Raw genomic sequence first — 7,883 nt, 5'->3', positions numbered from 1 at the left:
ACTTGGAGAAAAAGGGGGAAGGAAAGGCCTGGTTTTCTTTTTCCTAACTCTGGATTCCTGGATAATGACTGGGCTGTAATGGTGCTGAGTCTCAGTTCGCCAAATGAAACAAGAGGCCGGCCAGCCCAGTGATGTTTATTTCTCTCCATTTTTCATCTTTTCCTTTTTTTTTCTTCAATTGTGACACACACACACACACACACACACAAATCATACATACAGAATCTGCATTTCATTTGAATTGTAGCCCACTGTACTGTTTTCCTCCCCTTTTTTTCATCCGCTACCATCTTTTTTTGCACGCTCAGCAAAAACTTCTCGTGCCAAAGCCTGGATTTGTGGCTTGCTAACCAGCGGAGGGGATATTTTCTGAGAAATCCCCTCTGCCAACAGCTCTCTTCGCTGTGGCTTCATATGCTGACCTGAGCAAGGGTCTTTGGAAACATTGCTGAACGAGACTCTGGCCCATGCTGTCTTTGTTTAGCACAGTGGAACATAGGGGCTTAAGTCAGTAGTGGAGAAATATTTCTGTTTAATGCCGCATTTTGACTTGGATGAGTTCTGGCATGAAGAAATAGTCTGCGATTCTCCCATCATGCATCAGCAAAGTAAGCAATAAACCTGCAGAAAGCGCTTTAAGCCGGCACCCTCACGCACACTCAACAACTCCAGCAGTGTGGAACAGTTTGTGCTGATCAGTTCTGCGAGCCACTGATGGGCCCCGATCCAGCGGCCACAGCGGCTGGATGAGACCGGGCCAGGCTGCATGCCACGGGGGATTTCTGGGATCAGTGAATCTCTCCTTCTATCTAAGTATGGCTGAGAGCCTCTGACTTTTAGAGTGAGCGTGATCTCAGGCCACTGGGTCCATATTTGGTTCGAGATACGGGCGCCGTGTAACGACCACAAAATCAAAACCCAGACAAAAATTTTCTCTCCGCACACACTGTCCAAGCAAACCACATCAACCAAAGCATTTAATACAATGGTGGTTTATAGTGATGCACTGGCTGTTACCTGAGCTCCCAGCAGTGGACATTTTAAATAAATGTTTATTGTTTCAAATCAGACTCCAGCACTTTTTTTTGAAGAGTTTTCAAAGCCTTTTCAAAGCAGATTTTCCAAATGACTCTTTACTCCCAATATTGTCTCTAGAAAATCTTTATATGCGGATACCGCTCTCCAATCTGGGGGCAACCTCCAGGGCTGAAAGTGAAGCAAACACAGCCGTGCTAAAAACTTTAGTGCCTCCAGCGGTCACTTGAAGCTAGTTCCAAAAATCGAGTCAGTCCCCTTAAACTCCTATGTTAAAATGCCCAAATATCAGCAATGAAAGTAACATGCTTACAGACATTTCCCTTCCCCCGTCACCAAGTGCTTGCTTTAAATGGGGTTGTCTTATTGTTGGGGTTTTCTCTGTGCTATTGTAGAGGCTCTGCCTTACAACATAAAGGACGTTGAGTCAACTGCTGTTGTGCTTTGGTGCTACATAAATAGAACTGAATCAAATCAATTAAAGTCAGTGAACTGAGCCTCTCAGCCTGTTTGTTTGCTTTTAGTATGTTTCTTAAATGTATTTAGCAGGTATCTCTGCTTGTGCAACCCAGCCATCGCTGCTCGCTAACCACACCTGCCACCCTTCGATGATAACTTAGAATTCCAACTCTCATCCAAATATGGTAACTTATGGCTCAAAATAAAAAAATAAATAGATAAAGTAACATGGCACCAGCCGAAACATTCATGTTGAAGCTTCTAACAAAAGTCCGCAGATGGGTGACAGCATGGTTTCTTCACCCATCTTTGATTTACAGTCTATGACTTTGAGCTTGAATTCTTTTCCAGACTCAGTCTGAGAACAGCACTGTCTGCGCCTGTCTCTCCTCCCTATCCGCTGGGCACCGCACCCTTTGCCACCATTACCCTGAGCCCTGAAGTTTAACAGCGAGCCTGTATCCAGAAATAAAAATATTTGTTCAGTTAAGTATTTCTGCAAATGTCAACATTTGCAGAAATTTCCACGGGCTGTCGGTCAACTGGAGTTCAGGTGGTCGGACTATTAATGATGGACTGATTTCAGCTCTGTTATGTGATTTCTCAGTAAAAGGCTCAATTTGCTCCATCTACACATGGTTCCTGGATGCATAAAATATATAGTAGAAGATAGCAGATGGCTCATCCTCCAAACCAAACTTTGGCAGTGCATGTGGTACAGCTTTAACAGCTCTTTACTGATGTTTGACTGCACCAGTTGGGCTTAGACAAGGCCCATGAAACATTTCTGACATTTCTTGAATGTGTAGCTAATCAGGAATGGCTGCTCATGTGTGGATTCTTTAACTTGGAGGAGATGAGGAGAAAGAAAGGGGGAGGTGATCCCTGCAGTTATATAACTGTATAACACTTTGGTTCCTACAAATAATATGCTGGTAATGTATTTCATTATTTAAATGTTGGTGTTTGTTGTAGAATTTTATGATTAACATAAGGGTATGGTCGAGCACAAGTATCCAAGTGTGTATTGTTTTTTATACTTGTACTGTAACAAAACCCATTTTTGCCATTTTGACAATAAGTACTTGCATAGTTAGTCAAAACGTACTCATAAAAACAATTGTTAATAGTGGAAAATGGTTTATAAAGATATTATAGGCTTATTATAGGCCGATGGAAAGGCTGTACTCTTTATTGGTTGGATTTGAGTGCCAACTGCATTTAGAGCATGAAATGAGGTGTACGTTAAATAGGTAAGGAAAGTCCAGGAATGAGGTGTTTGTTTTGCAGGCAAAGTAAGTTGACAGTTTGAATACTTACCTGGTTTGTGAGTTGAAATAATTACAGATATTTACATGGAATTTCTGCACCACTTGCATGGAAGTGGTGGAGTGTGAGATGTATAGTTTACTGCCACACCTCCATCGGGAATAACAGTAACAGGAGAAACAGTGTCACAGGATAAAATTTGGCTGCTAAGACTTCTATAAGTACATATGTGCATTTTTATTTTCTGATCTCCTCTATAGCCCCCATCCCGAAACCCGCCAGACTCGGCATGTTGCCGTGACTATGCCAAGAGCTGCCCTCCACAACAACAGCAGCATTCAATGGGTGAAGATTTAGAGCTCTGCAAATATTGGCTGTGGCAGCTTTTCATGAGCCAAGAAAAGGTAGGGGAACAAAGTTTAAAAGAGGCGTTGTGTTAGTTGGGACTTTCAGCTCTGTCTGCTCTAAACTTCTAGAAATAATAAAGCGCGGCTGACACAGAGAGGGAAGTTTCTGCAAGTGGACTTAAATGAGATTGAGTCAGCAGGCAGAGAGCAAGGGAAAGAAGATTTAGATTCCCCACAGGAGACAGCGCACATATTGAGAGGTGGGTCGAATCCTAGCACCACCCGACAGTTTTCCTCTATTCACACTGACGCATTAGTATTCAAATGCCAGTGGGAATATGTATGACTGCTTCTCGGAGAGAAAGAGATGCACAGCTCTGTGCCAGAGGAAGAAGAAAAAAAGACAATGATGGGGAGTGAGGGAGGGGTAAACAGGGGGTAGAGTAAAAACACTAACATATCAGGGGGGTTTTAGATGATGACATTTTATCTCCCTGCAGTCATTATCTGTGTCTCCACGACTGCACAGCAGCACTTTAAGAACAGAGGGCCTCTCTCGTCTCTCTCTCTCAGGCCAGTGCACACCGATTAACTGTTATTAGACAATGATTTGATGAATCTTTTGTTCTATCAAACACATTTGCATGTGCTCAAAATATTAACAGCAAAATGTACTTTAAAAAATAATCCTCATTCATTCATGCAGGAAAAGGCCCCTGTGGCTGAAAATGGTCAAGTCCTGCAAACTTGGATGTCTTTGCAAATTGTAAAATGTGTAGAGAAGGAGAGCAGGTCATGTCATGACAGTGGCTGTTCAAACTGTTAATTTAGTGTGTGAGCCAAAAGTTTGACTGATCATCAGTTCTCTGAATCATTTTGATGTACACTGGCAAATTTAAGACGGGCCTGTACAGGGAGACCTTGTGGGTGCTGCAAGATTTTAGTCTATTACGGCGTATTGTGTTACCAGTGGTGTTCCCGGTGACTGTGGTACCTTCAGATTATTGACAAGCTTCTCTTGCGTTGTTTTGGGCTGATCCAGCACCTGTCTCTGTTAGGAGACCTGGGTGGTCGACCCAGAGTTTTGAATTTTCCTTATTATTGTACTTTGATTTTGCCTTTATTTATCATTTCTAGTCTTTTGGTTTCTTTGTCAGAGCTCTGCCTTCTGGTTACTGTTCTGTGTTCCATAGTTGCTCTTTCTCCCCTGGCTGCTGTATCCCCTTGTCAAGTCCGCGTCTCTGTGTTATGTTTCCTGTTTTACTTTGAAAGTCCGTGTCTCATGTTAATGTATCTAGGTTTTGCTTCCTTTGTCTCGTCAGCCCTGATTTACCCCAGCTGTGTTTCCCTCCTGTCTCCCATTCCCTGATTGCTCCCTTTGTGTCGTTAACCCCTGTGTTTTCCTTTGTCTGTGTTGCGATCTCCCCTCATCCTATGCTGTGTGTTCTGTCTGACATCCTGTGAAAGTTTATTTTGCATTTTTAGTTTTGTTATATTCGAGTTCAGCATTAAAGCTGTTTTGAGTTCACATTTTGCCTCCGAGTGTCTGCACATTGAGTCCACCATTCCTGCCTGCACACAGCCTCACATGACAGTCTCATGATCATCCTCAATCCATGATGCAAGATCCTGCATGGAGCTCCTGACTGAGGGCAACTGATGGTGATTCAGAATAATCACACCAACAGCTGTCTCAGCAAGCTTCTTACTGATGGTCTTGTAGTCCACTCCAGCCCTGTGCAGATCTACAAAATGTCACTGATGTCCTTTGACAGCTCTTTGGTCTTGTCCATGTGGGTGGAGAAGATTGAATGGAAGAAATTGATTCTGTGGACTGGTGTGCTTTATACACATAGCGAACAGAGATCAGGATTATCTATACGTAATATATTGATTGATTGATTGATTGATTGTAATCTGTGTGCTACATGGGCACGCATCCAATCTGTGTGAGCCAGAATTCTGGCTGGGTTGTAGCAGATCGTTCTCACTCCCGAGGCGTAACATCCCAACGTTTTGTCACGTCCCACGGTGTTCCTGAGGAACGCGAAAGGTGACCTTCCGCGTTCTTATGGTACGCGCCGGGTTATGGATGAAATCCAGTGGAAAGACGCTCCCGCGGTAATAGACGTTCCAGTCCTGTATTCCAGCCCTAAACCTAACCTTATCCCTAAGCCTAACCATAACCTTATTCCTAACCTTAACCAGCACTTTAATGACGTTAAATAGTGTTTTCCCAAGCGATTTTAAGAAAAAGAGCAAACATGTGTAGATTGAGTCCAAACGGTTCTCATATTTCCTCATTTTTCCGATGTCGTCTTTTAGGAACGTGTTGGGTGCCCGAACGTGTTGGTTGTAGGGGATCAAATATGTTTTTAGGCAATGACAGGCAAATCAATTAGTAACTTTTATGTAATGTGTTTTTTTTCTCTCGCCATTTAAATAAAACTACCGTAAAAATTAGAGACTGTTCATTTCTTTGGAAATGAGCAAACTTACAAATTCAGCAGGGGATCAAATAATTATTTCCCCCACTGTACCTGAAAAATGTTCTTACTGTAGATTCCTGCCAAAAAGAATGGCATTTGCATTTAAAGTTACAGAGAACATCTGGTTTAGTGTTTAGTGTTCTTGTCCAACCGAATAGTCCCATTTTAGCCAGCAATCAACTATTTTTGTAACGTGTCTATGTTTTTCCTTTTTCCTATAATGTTCCTATTTGCAAACTAGATGAAATTCATTGCATGTGTGAGCCACTCTTGTCGAGGCAATGTGTGCTCTATAATGTCACACATGCAATGAATTTCATCTAGTTTGCAAATAAAACACCTGAGCTTAAACAGTTTACTCTCAGCACCAAAATTCCTAAACATGCTGTATGTACACAACAACCTGATGCTTGTGAATATTTTTGCCATGTCCAACAACAACCTGGATCAAACGGAGCCCCCATGTCAAAATGCATTTTCTATGGTCCCTTAATAACACACTCTAATCACTTTAGTTTTGTCTCCTGGGGCACAATGTCTCCCCTCATGTTCTGTGTCCTACCAAAGAGGCTAGGGAGAGGTCCGGTGACAGTGTGTTGAATTTGGGTGACAGGGCCCCAGTGGGAGTGGGCGCCCCCCCAGGCCTTTAGATAATCCCCAGGAGAAAGGACCTGCATTTAGGGTGCGATTCGCTTAATCCGGGAGGGGGCCTCATTCACAAAGGAGCCCTGGACTTCCTCTGGGCTGGGAGCTTCCGCTGGTCTGGTGAGCCTAGCGTGGGTGCCAGTACAAACACGCTCTCATAATACATGATTGCATTACAATGGAACAACACAAGAGGCAAAGACACACACAGACAGCATATGAAATGATGGACAGATTGGACTATGAAAACATGTAACATGTAAATTCACACTGTCCTAATGGGGGAGCCAATCTAAACAAGCAGCCCACACACACAAGGACCATCAGGAGTAAACACAGCACATGCACACACACACACACACACATGCTACATACTGTGGGCAGAGGCGGTGTTTACATTCTGTCCTGGGTACAACGAAACAAAGCTTGCATGCAATGTAGAAAGATTAGCTGAGCGAGGGACCAAAAAAAGCGAGAGATCAAACAGCTAGCTGCCTACAGATAGTCTCAAATTTACAAACAGGAAGACAGAGTCATATAATAACTGTTTCAGATACTACACACAGTCCTGGTTTACTCATACATGCAGGAGATGCTGGTGGAAGAGGGATACGCTTCATCTCCGTCCCTGGAGCGTTTCTGCAATTTTTTTAATGGGGTTGAGGGGGGAAAAGAATAACTTCCAAGATGCCTTAGTCAGGACATTAGGCAACTTCTTACAGTTAGATGTCAAAGTACATACAAAAAGGTGTAACAAGAAGCACTATATTAAGGTAAAGAGTAGATATGCATAACCTAAAGATCTACAATCGCATGATGCAGTTTAATTAAGTGCACTGCAAAGGCAGAAGATGATCAACCTCTGGATGAAACATACAGATAGACAAAAAAAAGCTGGCATCCTGTAATAAAGGCTGATCATGTATCCACAGAAAGTAATGTCAGTATAAAGTGCTGAAATGTAATTCTGGCAAGTAACTGGCAAGTTACCATAGCAACTTCAAATTGTTTATAGTGCTTTCTTTTTTTCTTTTTCTTTTTTTTAACAAAATAAAACCAAATAACAACAACTTGTTAGACTGTAAAGAATTCTGAGGATGTGTCTCATCAAATTACTTTACATCAAATCAGATTTCAAGGGGGTCACTCTATGCCAACCTTTTAGATCCACCCCTGCTCCATCCCCTGGCGCAATTTCTATTACTGCCATAAGGGAAAAGAATCACTTAAAAAAAGATCAAATCTGTTCTTTTCCTAAACACATTTTCCCTCTTATTTACCTCAAAAGCAAATAACACTGAGAGGCATTTACGTAAACAGCTGAAGGATATTATTCCATTTTCTCTGACATGATTCCTCACGCAATTTTGGAATAGACATTCGGAAAAAAGGGAAAAGGTTAGGCTTTGGCTCTCTCTTTTTTTTTTCTCCACACTTTCAGACTTGCTTTTCCTTCCCATACCATTTCACGCTGACACATCCTCTTTCATCTGACCACAATACCTCCGGGGACCATCAGCCAATAGCGGCAAGAGGAAAAAAGTAGGTTTTCCTGCGGAAAAGACGCCAAAAAAAACGTCTAATAAATACTGATTTACTTGAGCTTAAACTAACATACAAAGTATGGCCACTGCTTTCA

Source organism: Pelmatolapia mariae, linkage group LG13, assembly GCF_036321145.2.
Source record: "Pelmatolapia mariae isolate MD_Pm_ZW linkage group LG13, Pm_UMD_F_2, whole genome shotgun sequence".
NCBI classification, from domain to species: Eukaryota; Metazoa; Chordata; class Actinopteri; order Cichliformes; family Cichlidae; genus Pelmatolapia; species Pelmatolapia mariae.
This window is presented reverse-complemented; position numbering follows the sequence as displayed.